This window comes from Panthera tigris, chromosome D2 (genome assembly GCF_018350195.1).
Source record: "Panthera tigris isolate Pti1 chromosome D2, P.tigris_Pti1_mat1.1, whole genome shotgun sequence".
Classification (NCBI taxonomy): domain Eukaryota; kingdom Metazoa; phylum Chordata; class Mammalia; order Carnivora; family Felidae; genus Panthera; species Panthera tigris.
This window is the reverse complement of record NC_056670.1, coordinates 61,866,232-61,880,778: the sequence shown is the minus strand read 5'-3', so window position 1 is coordinate 61,880,778 and position 14,547 is coordinate 61,866,232.

The following is a 14,547-nucleotide window of genomic DNA, read 5'->3' as shown; positions in this document are numbered from 1 at the left end:
GTATCTTTGCGATTATTGTTGTTGTTTTTTAATCTAAAACTGTTCTAAAATCACATTATTTTTTAAAAGTTAATGGAAGGATTTGAGTCCCCAACCCCACCCATCCTGAAGCACTGACACATATATCCCCCAGGGTAATACCTGTTCAGATACTGTCTCACTGCCATTTGGGGCCCCAGTAAGTGCAGGTTCCTTAAAGACAAGAATCAAGTCTTTTCTTTCTCTTACTTCATGGATAGATTCTTCACACAGAGCCAAGCAAGTAGTAGGTGCTTAATAAATGCCTGATAATTGTTTAAAACACCTCAGGACTTCAGGAAGCTATGGAGATGGGAGGAGATGGTAAGTGGCCCAATTTTTCACCTTACATAATATATATTTTCCACAAGGAAACCAGCTAAGGTTGATCCATTAAATGCAGCAAATTATCGCAAGTTCACAATTAGCCGACTGGTACAAATAATAAGTCACTCATAATACTTAATGTGTAATCATACTAGTTCCTACTTAAAGCATGAAATACTCATAATAGGCCAGGTGGTGTGCACGATCTCATATAATCCTCAAAACAACCCTAAGTAGCAGATAGTTAGAGTCACTATAATCCCCATTGTATAGATGAGCAAAGTGGAGCACAGGGAGATAATGGGACTGACTCAAGGTCATAGGGCTAGTCATCGGTGGAGTTAGATTTTACCCGAGGCAGAGCAGTCTGGCTCTGAATCCACTTTAAGCCAGTACATTCTTCTTGTGCCAATGACCTACCAACCCGTGTTACTTATTTCAATCTGTTTCTCAACAAGGCCTATGTGCTCTGTGTCCAAATGATGGCAAATCACCAACAAATAAGGTCAAAATAAGCAAGGGCATCTAAAGGTGTCTGTCCAAGGGCACCTAGGTGGCTCAGTCAGTTAAGCATCTGACTCTTAACTTCAACTTAGGTCATGATCTCGTGTTCGTGAGTTCGAGGCCCACATTGGACTCTGTGCTGATGGTGCAGAGCCTGCTTGGGATTCTGTCTCCCTCCCTCTCTTCCCCTCCCCCGCTTGCTCTCTATCTCTCTCTCAAAATATATAAAAAGAAACTTAAACTGTGTTTTTTAAAAATCCCTTAAAAGTGTCTGTCCAGACTAACAGAGAGGGGTGGTCCAGACCTTCCAGAATGGCAGCTTCTCCTCCACAGCACATTCCCTGCCCTCCTCCTGCTACTACGTGCTCAGCTCTGGTCCTGGCTTGGCCATCAGGTGGCTGGGTCAGCTCAGTCAGCCTCAGTTTCCTGCTTGTGCAATGATAGGGCTGGACCAGCAGACCGCTGAGGGCCTTTCCAACTCGAACAGTCCAGGGCTCTTCAGACATGATGGAGTCCCCCAGGGGTAGGCCTGCCTGCATCAGAACCCTGTGGTATGGGAACAGTGGGACCAGGGTCTGGGGGGGACAGCCCTGCCTTTGTCTTTTCCCTCCAGGTCCTCCTAGCTCAAAGCCCAGTCCTGTCATCTCTTCTCCAGGACCGGGATCTCAGAAACAACCCAGCCCTTAGCACAGGTCTTCCTGAACTTCTGCCCTTCCACATCGGAAGGGAAAAGGCCAGCTACAGCAATCCTACTCAGACGCTCTTCTTTGTTTTATTTTAAATTACGAGGACATTCTACTACACAGATTTTTAAAACTGAATCATAGAATCTCCAGGTTGGCAGTCACTTAAAAAATAAATCAGTTCAGTGGTGCCTGGGTGGCTTAGTCGGTTGAGCGTCCCACTTTGGCTCAGGTCATGATCTCACAGTTCGTGAGTTGGAGCCCCGTGTCAGGCTCTGTGCTGACAGCTCAGAGTCTGGAGCCTGCTTTGGATTCTGTGTCTCCTCCCTCTCTCTTTATCCCTCTCCCATTTGCACTTTGTCTCTCTCTCTCTCTCTCTCTCTCTCTCAAAAATAAATAAACAAAAAAAATTTAAATCAAATAAAATAATGATGCACAAGAATAAAATATTTCGGTTCAAACCATCACCACCACAAATAGTTCACCCCACTCCACAGCATCCTTTCTAAGAGGTCTACCCCATCAACACCACGGACTCTCGCTTCATGTGTGCTCTGACCTGGGCACTGGGGTGGAGGCAGGTGGCGCTGGGGAAGGGGAAGACTGGGCAGGGAGCAAGGGAAACAGACCTGTATTATTCTCACCCCCCTGTAACTGTGTACTGGGGAAACGGTAGAGGCTTATATTTTAAACACACACACACACACACACACACACACGCACGCACGCACACACAGACTCCAGGCCAGTCCTCGCCCCTCCCCTGCTCTGTTCTCTGTAACAGGAGACCTTGGAGGAGCTGCTCCCAGGCTCCTCATCAGCTGGCTTCTGGCTGGGTTGGCTCAACCAGAAGCATCAGTGGGAGACTGGAGGGTGGGAAAAAGGGAGAAATCAGAGTATCTCTCCCCCTCCTTCTCTCTCCCCGGAAGTGACTATGGCAACAGATGCCTAACTGACTCCTGCTCCCATCAGAAACACCTGCTCCGTGGCTCCAGTTTCCACCGGATAACACTCCTGGGCTCTGCTAACACCACTCCTTCCCTCTGACTCTCCAGCCTAGAAGGGGACAACTACTTCCTTCTGTTGCTAAGCTCTGAGTTGCCTCACTATCCCTTTGGGCTTTAAGCTTCTCCATCACGTTGTATTAAATGTCCGGCATTGTGAAAATTCACAGTGACGCCTGTTTTCCTGGTTGTACACTGCCTCTGTAACCAGCTCTTTGGTTATGTAAGAACGTCAAGCTGGAGGGCAAAGCCCCTTTAGTCTATTACTTTCCATGCAACTCATCAACGGGACTGTGCCCCAGAGGAAGAACCCTGAGCGGCTAAGGAAGGTGCTCAAATATCCTGCGATCCCAGGGATTTGAACTGCCAGCTCTAACGCCCCCCACCTGTGGCTCAGGGGACCTACCACTCACCTCCAGATGTTTTTGCCCCCCCCCCCCACCGGCCAGATGTGCTCAGAGACCACAGAGAGCAGTGCATACCTTTGGTGGAAGAAGGGGTCTGAAGCAGTTCAGGGAGGCCTTGAGAGATGCCAATGACCTCCATTCTCCCCCCTACCCCCAGTGGACACACGTAAACCCTTATAAGATGTTCAGGGGTTCTGCAGGGCAGCGTCTGGGGCTCATTCCCTTCTAATCAGGAGTGATCTTGCTCATACACCGGCACCGTCCACAGTGGTGACCTGTATCCACAGGTGGCTTTTTCTAATTTTAATTTAATTAAAATTAAATAAAGTTTAAAATTCAGCTCTTCAGTCGCACAAGCCCGATTTCAAGTGCTCACCTGTGGCCAGCGGCTGCCATATCAGTGCAGACACAGAACATTTCCATGTTTGGGGCAGCGCCGTTATAAACCAAACTGCGTTTGTCAACAGAGAAAGAAATGGAAACTGCATAATACAAATTAACCAATTACGTTTTAACAAGCAAACATTCTCCCAGCTACACGTGTGACCAAAGGATGACTGCATTTTTATGCAGAAATGGCTTCTAGTTGTACCAGCCGAGGGTTCAGGCAGAGTGGAAGAGGCAGAGATTATTTTCTAATGCCTCTTCCAAAGATCCATGAATCAAGAGCTGATAGGATTAATGTAAGGATGTAAACCCACCAGAGCGAGGAGCTTTTCAGAAATGGAAGGGAGATATTTACTTAAATGGAAAAAAAAAAAGAAGAAGAAGAAACAACTTGTTTACTCTTTACTTGGTTCTTTTATGAAAAGAAACAAAAGAGCACCAGCTAAAACATATTTAACTACCACACAAGTGTAACAGGCCAGGGCTCTGAAGGCAATGCTGGCGGTGGGAGAATGAGATAGGATATTTAAACTGTCTGCTCTGACAAGAAAATTAAAGACAATTGAGCACAGCACCAAGCCTGGAGAAACTGAGATGGTTTCTTTGCATTATACCTTCTCTTGCTGCAGCTCCTAGCTAGAAAGAGCTCTAATAGAAAGCTCTATTTCCATTTCATTCGGAATCTAGAGCAGCCCCCCTCCCTTATCCACAGAGGATACCTCCCAAGATGCCCAGTGGGCGTCTGAGACCACAGACCGTACAGAACGCTGTCTGTGCCACAAGTGTGCCTTGTTGAATTGCACTTTCCTTTACTGCCCTTCACAGATGCTGCAGTTTTTGCAAAATGAAGGCGTGCGGCAATCCTGCACGGAGGATGTGTCCTCCATCGGCGCCACTTTCCCAAAAGCGTCCGCTCACTTTGTGTCTCTGTGTCCTGAAATATTTCAAACATTTCCTCATTGTTATATTGGTCATGGTGATATGAGATCAGCGATTTCTGCTGTTACTGTTGTAATTCTTTCTGGGGCACCATGAACCGCACCCACGCAAGATGGAGATCTTGAATGATAAAAGTGTGTGGTCTGGCTCCAGCCATTCCCCTGTCTCTCCCTCTCCTGAGGCCTCCCTCTTCCCTGAGACACAACAATATTGAAATTAGGACAATTAATAGCCCTTCAATGCCCTCCAAGTGTTCAGGTGAAAGGAAGCGTCGCCAGTCTCTCGCTTTAAATCAAAAGCTAGAAATGATTAGGCTCAGTGAGGATGCCATGTCGAAAGCTGAGATAGACTGGAAGCCAGGCCTCTTGCGCCAAACAGTTAGCCAAGTCATGAATGCAAAGGAAAAGTTCTTGAAGGAAATTACAAGTGCTATCCCCATGAACACACAAATGGTAAGAAAGTGAAACAGCCTTATTACTGACATAGACAAAGTTTGAGTGGTCTGGATAAAAAATCAAACTGACCGCAACATTCCCTTAAGCCAAAGCCTCATCCAGAGAAAGGTCCTAACTCTCTTCAGTTCTATGAATGCTGAGAGAGGTGAGGAAGCTTCAGAAGAAATGTGTGAAAGCAGCAGAGGTGGGTTCATGAGGTTTGAGGAAAGAAGCCGTCTCCCCAACAAAAAAGTGTAAGGTGAAGCAGCGAGTGCTAATGTAGAATCTGCAGCAAGTTCTCAAGATCTAGCTGACATACTTCATAAAGGCGGATACACTAAACAGATTTCAGTGTAGATGAAACTGTCTTGTATTAGAGAAGATGTCATCTAGGATTTTCATAACTGGAGAGCAATCAATGCCTGGCTTCAAAGCTCCAAAGGACAGACGGACTCTATTAAGGACTAATGCAGCTGCTGACTTTAAGTTGAGGCCAATGTTCATCAACCATTCCAAAAATCCTAGGGCCCAAAAGAATTATGCGACATCTACTTTGCCCATGCACTATAAATGGAAAAACAAAGCTTGGAGGACAGCACATCTGTTTACAATATGGTTTGCAGAATACTTTAAGTCTACTGTTGTGAACTACTGCTCAGAAAAGATTTGTTTCAAAGTGTTACTGTTCATTGACAATGCACCTGGTCACCCAAGAACTCTGAGATACACAACAAAATTAATGTTGTTTTTCATGCCCACTAACACAACATCCATTCTGTAGCCCACGGATCAAGGAGTCATTTGTACTTTCAAGTTTTATTATTTAGGAAATATATTTTGTAAGGCGTAGCTGCCATATATAATGATTCCCCTGATGGTTCTGGGCAAAGTCAATTGAAAACCTTCTGGAAAGGATTTACCATTCTAGATGCTGTTGAGAATACTCGTGATGTATAGGAAGAGGTCAAAATGTCAACATTAATAGGAGTTTGGAAGAAGTTGATGAATCACGACAAAAAACTCCTAGAACCAAGGAAAAGGAATGGCTAACATTAATTAACATTCACCATTTGCTAGGCATACTCTGCCCACATCATCTCATTTAACCTTCGTATCAAATCTAGGGAAGGAGGCACTGCTGGCCTTTTCATTTCACAGATGAGAAACGCTGGGTACAAAAAGGCCTATCTGTCTAAAGTCACAAAGCTGGTAAAGGGGAGATCCCAGATTCTGACTTGGACAGCCTGCTTCCAGAGGCTGAACTCACCATCACTACACCACACAGGAGAGGAGAAATGTCCTAGATTTAGCAGATGCCCACAACACCTGTATTAATTACATATGCCACACAAAGACGTTTCCAATTCAGCCAACTCCTGATTGCACACCTACTGTGCATGGCCACTGGACAAGATTTAGATTCTTTGTTTGCAGTTCTAACCCTTCAGGATTTTACAGATTTGCCTCTTTCAGGCGCACAGAGAGCCTGGTCCTTTGTGGATAATGCCCAGATCATTTGTCTTTCAAAAAAGCATAGGAAAAAAAAATAATGACACATTTTTAGCAAGAAAGGAGATGCCAGAAGGTAATTGCTTTCCAAATTACTGTAAGTTATAAATGGATCAATGATTTTCTCTGGAGTTGGAATCAACTGTAATTAGCAATATGCAAATCCCACCCTGAGCCCTTTGCTGTCCACAATGAAGGGGGAGGCACCCTAAGCAGTCATTTACATTCATCTGGAAGAGGCCCAGATGGGCTCACACCAAATGGGGTTTGCGGACTGTGAACTGAAGGCAAGTGGAGGGGAGCAAAGGAAACCTGTGTCCTCTTGACGCTGGGGGCCAGGTCTGGGGGTGCTCCTCAGAGCCCTTGTAGCCAACGTCCTGCCCCTGTCCCCAGGTTGGGCTTGAGTGGGGATAGCACAGAGGAATCTGGATCACATGTGACTTCCCTTCCACACTGTACAGCGAGATTGTGAGAAGGGTGGGACAACTGTCAGGATTTAATTTCTTTTTTTTTAACGTTTTTATTTATTTTTGAGAGAGCATGTCTGTGCAAGTGGGGGAGGGGCAGAGAGAAAGGGGGACAGAGGATCCAAAGCAGGCTCTGCGCTGCCAGCAGTGAGCCTGACGCAGGGCTCAAACTCACGAACTGGACGCTCAACCAACTGAGCCACCCAGGTGCCCCCAGGATTTCATTTCTAAGTGGAACCGATATGTCTGTCACCTGAAGGAAGATGCCAGCCTGGGTGGGAGAACTGGGCACCTGATGAGAAGTCTGGAAGCCTAAGCACTAGTCCTCACCCTGCACTACTAGCCTTGTGGCTTGGAGCCAGTTGCCTCACTTCTTAGGTACTTGTAAGAGGAGAGGATTGGACCAGGTTTTCCTTAGGGCTCCCTCCATTCATTTACTCATTCAAGCACTTACTCTACCTACTGTGTGCCACACACTGTGCCAAGCACTAAGGACAGAAACCCAAATAAAGTTTGTTCCCGCCATCAGGAGTTCGCAGTTTGCCAAAAGCAAAGGATTTGTAACCAGATCATCTTAACGATGTATACTAAGTGCCCCCCAAACATACGGGACCAGGTTCATCCCAAGGGAATCCAGTAGGCTTCTTGGAGGAGGGGACATTTGAGCTGGACCTCAAAGAATGATTCTATACTTCATTTCCAAGCAATTCACTGGTAACCTCATTCTGGGGCCACAGAAGTTTTAAGGTAGTGCTTCTTGAGCTTTTATGAACACATGAATCTTTGGGGAGCACCTATAAAAGGTCCATTCCTGGAGCCATCTCTCACAGATTCCTGTCAGCCCATCTGGGCCTGGGACTGAGAATCTGCATTTTAGCAAGCTCACCAGTGATGCTGGAGCGGTTGGTCTGCCAACCACATTCTGAGAAATGACTGGTTCAATCCTTGTTGATTCTATTTGTATTGTTACAAAAAAAAAAAAAATCCTAAGGTTTGTTTTCAGATATTTAAGACACTTGACATTGACAACTCCTGAAACTTCCACATAGGTGTCCCTTCCCAAGAAGTAAACCAAGCAGTGGTGCCACCACGAGGATACAGGGAACCTCTGTAGAGGTGAAGCCCCATATTCCATTCATTCTCTGTAAAGGGCCAGTGGCTTGGCATCTGTCCTTCAGAGGTGCCCATGAAGCAGTCTGGGAAAATGTCCCCAAGCTCTTCTCCTGGTCCCTCCCTGCTGACTGCTGACTGGCTCCTGAGCCAGAGGCACGTGGTTTCCCTCCATCCAGTTTCCTGTTTCCCCCGTCCCTATCAAATAGGGGGTCTACATCCAGCTCCAGCCTGGGAAGCAGGAAGTAAGGAGGACATTATGGTAGAGAAAGCCATACTGTCCTGAATAGAAGGCTCGTCCCTCAGATCTTCCCCTAGCTGGCTCCATAGTCAGCCAGGCCTCGGCTCAGATGTCATTTCTTCAGAGACACCTTCCCCAACCAGCCCACCTAACACACACACCCTGCCTCATTAGTCTAGCCACCACCTAGTCTAGTGTACCTGGGATGGCCCTTTAAATGGTGACCCCCAATCCGTCACGCCTCTACATCTTTCTGCCTCACACAGTCTTATCTCCTTGGTTCTAGGCTGCTCCTGGGACCTGTTTTAACCTTAGAATATGGCAGGGGTAAGGCCATGCCTTAGGAAGTACTGGAAGCTTCCACTTCTGTGTTTGTGGAAGCCCGGGGCCCGATTTAAAGTGTCCACCTCCCTTCCTGGAGAGAGTAAGTGCAGGGTCATATAAAGAGTGAGAGTCCGCAAGACTACATGGAGAGGGAAAGGGAGACGGAGACAGAAAGAGGGCCCGGCGGACCTGGCTGATCCCAGACCCTGCCAGCCACCAACCAAATGCAGCCACAGGGGACCATCAGCAAGATCTGCAAAAGAGTCCACCCTGTTGAGTCCAGCCCTGATTGTAGAATTGTAAACAAATTGAATAGGTGGTTTTCTATTTTTTTAATTTTTTAATGTTTTCATTTCATTCATTTTTTAAGAAAGAGAGAGAGTAGGAGAAGGGCAGAGACAGAGGGAGACACAGAATCCGAAGCGGGCTCCAGGCTCCGAGCTGTCAGCACAGAGCCTGACGCGGGGCTCGAACCCACGAACCGTGAGATCATGACCCGAGCCGAAGTTGGCTGCTTAACCGACTGAGCCGCCCAGGCGCCCCTGAATCGGTGGTGTTCTAAACCACTGAGTTTTAGGATGGTGTCTTATGCAGCGGCTGGAACCTGATACCACATCGCTCAGTTTCACTTCTTCATACCATTAGCACAAAGAAACAAAAAGTCTCTGTCTGCCGCCTCTGAAAGGTAAGCTGGTGAGGGAAGGGGCTGTCTGCTCGTTGCCGTACCCCCACCACCTACAGAGCAAGAGCTCCCAATACTGGCTGCATGAATTCACCACCGCCCACATCTGCACCTCAGGCTGGACCAGGAGAAAAATGTAAGATGGTAATCCAGTGCCCAGAAGCCTCTGACTCTGCCAGAGCCAGAGTCAAAAAGACATGTTGATTTTCCATTAACAAACTTCACGCTAATCAGAGCAAACTTTAAAGAATAAAGGAAAACAGTTAGTGAGGAATTTTATGCCTGTTCGGAGGCGCCATAAACAGCTGGCTTGCAAGCAGCAGCCGCGGAGTTTCCCTGGGGTCACAGCACGCAGCAGCGGAGACCAAATGGTACCGGCACCAGTCTCCGCAAAAGTCCCAGAGCCAACAGCTGGCCTTCTGCGCTCCCCTCCGCCACGCCATGCTCGGAGCTCGCCCGCTCACAGTAATGACACTTCCCAAACAGACCTTCGTCTGCCACCTCCCGCAGAGCGCAGCCAGCTGCTGATGCCAGAGGAAGTCAAGGGTCCCCTCCAGGGTGGGCAAGCTGGCTACATACGGGACAAAGGGAGACAGTGCATAAAGATGCTTCCTTGCTGCCTGTTACACAAATGGCCCCCTGACACCAAGCCCCTGACTCCCGTTTGCATGATCTGGTCTCTTGGTTCGTCCCTCCCTGTCTGTGTTTGCAAAGGCCTGAGGAACCTTTCTCTACAGGCAGCAACTGGCTGCAAAAAAGCAAAGAAGTGCACAAGAGGGCCATCCACCAGGACCTTGGGAGCCACTAGATCAGCTTGACAGTGGTATGAGGGGGGGGGGGGGGAACTTGGTCCACCCCCTTAGCTTTAACTTTTCTAAGTTCCCTTGTCTTCTCTTTTTAGGGATTCTCTCAGCACTTTTGTGAAAGTTAAATCCGGCAACGTATTTAAAGTAGCGGTTCTCACACCTTGCTACACAACAGAAGCATTTGGAGGACTTGCTACATCACAGATTTCTGGGGCTCATCCCAGATTTTCAGTAGGTCAGGAATGAGGCCCCCCAAATTCTGCTTCTAGCAGCTAACAAGTACCCAGACGATACTGTGCTGCTGACCCAGGCACCACACTTTGAGAACCACTCACTTCACACAGTAGAAATATAAATGTGAACATCTATATACACACACATGCACATAAGAAGCTCAGGTTTTTCTGGAACTGTCCCAATTTTTAGTCAATGGAAATACATAAATCATTTTAAACTGTCCCTACTACAGCCCTCAAGGGGCTGGCAAAAAAGCAGCCTTGCAGCAGAGAGATTGTAAAGGAAGCAGAGAGGAGAGGATAAATATTTCAAAGGCTCGGAAAGTGGTGTTCCATGTCCAGAAAGAAGCCGGGGAGTGTCTGGAGAAAAGGAGAAATTACACATCTTCTGAATCTATTACCCTGGGAGCATCGCTTCACTACTGATCCGTCAAGGAGTCTCAGTGGAGGTGGGCTCTAAGATCCGCGGCCCCCCTGGCCCGTAATCACAGCAGCTCGGACTCCCAGGCCTCCCTCCACTCCTGCGCACTCAGGGTCTACGAAGGGGAGCTCCACGCCTCTGTTTCAACACGATCCTAGGTCAGACTTCTACGCCCCTGACGAGTTCTTTCCCAGGGTGACTCGAGTGTCCTGAAGGGCACAAGAGGCAGGAAAGGGCAAATGGGCAGTCAGAGTTTCGTGCAGAGTTTCAGTCTGGGAAGATGGGAACGTTCAGGAGATGAATGCCGAGCAATGTAAATGTACTCAGGGTGGTACCCTTGAGTGTGGTTGAAATGGAAGTTTTCTGTTATGTGTATTTTACCACAATAAAAAGTAAGGACCCATCAAGGAGATAAATATGATCAGGGGCCCCTGGGTGGCTCAGTTGGTTAAACGTCCCACTTCGGCTCAGGTCATGATCTCCCCGTTCGTGCGCTCGAGTCCCACGTTGGGTTCCGTGCTAACAGCTCAGAGCCTGGAGCCGGCTTCGAATTCTGTGTCTCCCTCTCTCTCTGCCCCTCCCCCACTCACACTCTGTCTCTCTCTCTCTCTCTCTGTCTCTCTCTCTCTGTCTCAAATATAAACACTTAAAAAAGGACATAAACATGATCAATAAGTTGTATCTGATTAATTACAAACTACCTTGATACAGTTGTCATAATGTATTGGATAGAATGCAGAAAGACAAAAGAGAGAATGTTTTGAGGTATCCCTGCCTAACTGAATCGGGTGGTCTGATTCTAATAACAAACATTTCTGAATAAGGCAAAAAGATCTTCGGGATAAACAGGAAACAATATTCCTGGTGAATATCCAAACTCCTTTGCTTCTCTTCTGGGCTCTGAGGCAATATTCTGAGCTACAACGGGGGTTTTCTCAAGCACCACCCTTCACCTCCACCCCCCCAACCCCCAAGAGGCAATCTCCCCGGCAGATACATGTGGCTGGGGAGGGTTCTGTTGTAAATTTCCACACAGACATTCCACACTCCACTACAGGTGCATTCTTCTGGGAGCAGAGTCCTGTTTGGCCACCACAAATCCATTCCCCAGAACCTCAGTCAGTGCCAAGCCAATTGAAAAAGCTGAAGTTCTAAGCCTGCAAAGTAGGAGATGCAAAGGACCCTCTAGAGGGTCACAAATTCCAGAGGCCCAGCCTGGGAAGTGAACTGTCAACTCCATCGACCTCCTTCCCCCAACACACACCTGCTTATAATGAAAATGCAAGTCAAACATAGGAAATGCTCTCATTTTGCCCAGTAATGGAGGAAGCATTGTCTGCTTTCACTTTCCAAGCTCACCGAGGGGATCTGTCAAGGTCCCACTTTAACCTCCTCAACAGAATAATGGCTGAGTTTTCCAAATGCCGCACATCTCGCCCTCTCCCATCTACATGCCTACTGGACCTACTGAGTCAAGGAGTCAGCACTAAATTATGCATGGCCTTGTGTCTTTTCCTAGCATAAATCACCTGATAAGGTGGGTGCAAAAGGTGTGGGTTTTGTAACCAGAGAGCTTCCTATCGGAGATTAACCCTGCACCTGCAGGCTGTCTAACTTTGATTCTGAGTCTTGGAATCAGCATCTATGCTTAGAATTTAAGAAACAAGAAATTAAAGCAAAGAACCGAGGAGGTTAACTAACATGGCTGCAAGAATGCCAGACCCTGCACAGGCACACGGCAGCTACCTCTGAACACACTGCTGAGCTTCCGGGGGGTGACGAGCACCTACTCTCCCCCGTTCTCAAACTTGACTGCACTGGAGAGTCTGGTGGAGAGCTTCGGATGCCCAGAGGTCCTGGAGCGAGGCTCGAGAATCTATTCTTCTAAAGCTCCCCCTTCTAAAGTTCCCGGGAGCAAACAGCACAACACTGAGTTCAACAAATGTTCAAGACGGACTTAATCAATCGATGGAGATGCAGAGTTCTGTGATCGATATGATTGACAGGGAGGGACTATTCCTTGCAGGCATCATTATTATTAGGTTCCATTTTAATAGTGAGAAAACTCCATAGAATATTAGATGCCTCCAGATGGGCATTAACTGAGCTGCCAAACACTCCGTCTTAAGGCCAAGGATTTCAACAAAGTTTTTGTTAATTATTCACGTTCGACAGCAGTGTCTCTTCACGTACTGAGACTCCTTGTTAGAGAAATAACCATCTTCTCTGAGACATACCTTGTTTGCTGCAATTGTGAAAAAATACAGGGGTCATGGAAGAATTGGGGGAGGAAGAGCTGAGAAGCCCAGTGGTGTATAAATAGATAGCTGGATGGTTACTAAAGTTGATGGCAGAGTCATGTAAGTAGAGAACGGGGGGGGGGGAAGAGGGACCTCATTAACTACAAAAATCATTAGCAAAGAAAGAAAGAAAGGGGCGGGCTGACATTAGAGGTGTTGAGCTGCCAAGGGAAGACTGTTCTGGAGGAGAGCAGGATTGCATCTGGAACAGGTGCTGTGGGTCAGGTCACAAGGAAGGAGCAGAGAGCTGGGCATGTCCCACATCCATCTGTGGTTTCCCACAAGAATAAGAAGGTGAAATGTTCAGGGCCATGGTCTCTGTCTTCCAACACCTATGCTCCAGGTTGTGTGGCAGCAGCCCCCACAGGCAGAGAGGCCTGCAGAGGTGACCCAGACCCTCTCCATGCCATGCATGGACATGAGGGGTCATCCATGATCTGAACAGTAGTCAAGGCGAGACTCAGAATGGAGCCAAGGATCCCGATGAGCACAGACTCCGGATAGCAAGTCCCACCTGATGCCTGCTCCCCAAATCCCAGCTCCTTCTTCAACTCTCCAAGTTCTCCTGGGTCCTGCCTTCGCCCTAAGCAGGGAAAGCGCTGACTCCTACGATGTCCCATGACCTAAGGAGGAATTCATTCACTTTGACTTGAGTCATTCTGCTCACACATGCTGTGCTCCTACTCCGTGTCAGCAAACAGGGATGTACAGCCACAGAGGATAATGACAGATGAATGAATGGATGTTAAATATTTAAAACAACACTAAAAATAACTAGCATTTACTAAACCCACGTCATATACTAGACTCTGTGTTAAGTGCCCTATATTACCATTTTTATCCTTAGCCCATAAAGAAGACATTACTATTCCAGTTTTGCAGATCAGGAAACTGAAGTTCAGAGAATTTAAACAGCCAGGTCATAGAGCCAGGAATTGGTGGAGCAGAAATTTAAGGCCACGGCTACCTGCTCCAGCATTTGAAGAGCTCGAACCTGATTGAACAATGAGATGAGGGTGTCGGATAATAGGGTGAAAGAACCAGAACCCTGGGGACACCAGCACAAAGGGAGCAAAGAAGGAAGAGCTCACAGGCAGAGGCCAGGAGTGCCCTGCAGTGAGGTGAGGTGAGGGTCCACGAGTGTAGCATTTCACGCTCAGAAGAACCTGTACACATTTTGGCAAGCAGTTTTTAAGGTTTGATTCTAACTTTAGATGTGGAATGTGTACCATCCCTAATGTCTTATCACAGTCTGATTCATACAATAGTCAAATGCCCAACTCCTGTCGATTTGGGGACCCTGGGAAAAGATTATGGGCCCCCAGATGAAATTCAAGCCCATAGCAAAGTTACATGACAACATTATGCTTTATTTAAAAAGCACAAAGGGACCGCTTTTTCTTATCTATTTGAAGATGGGTGTGCGTGCTCATGTGTGTATTTGTGTAAAAATTTGCCTAAATATGAAGCCCCACGCACAGGGTGTGTAGAAGTTCTATATTCTCCCTCAAAGAAGATAGGCACATAACTTATAGGATGCAGTGGCCTTGGCCTACCTTGTTTAAGAACAATGGCAATAATTTATTAGTATATTCTGTACCCTTTAGAAAGGGGAAAATCCATCACATGGCCATTCCCAAGGATTTCAAATCCTTTATAGGATTTTCCCAAGGATCCTTCATAACATCTACCCATGTGCTTCTCTGAGTAGCAGAGAAGGAATAGAAGGACATGTAATATCAAGAGAA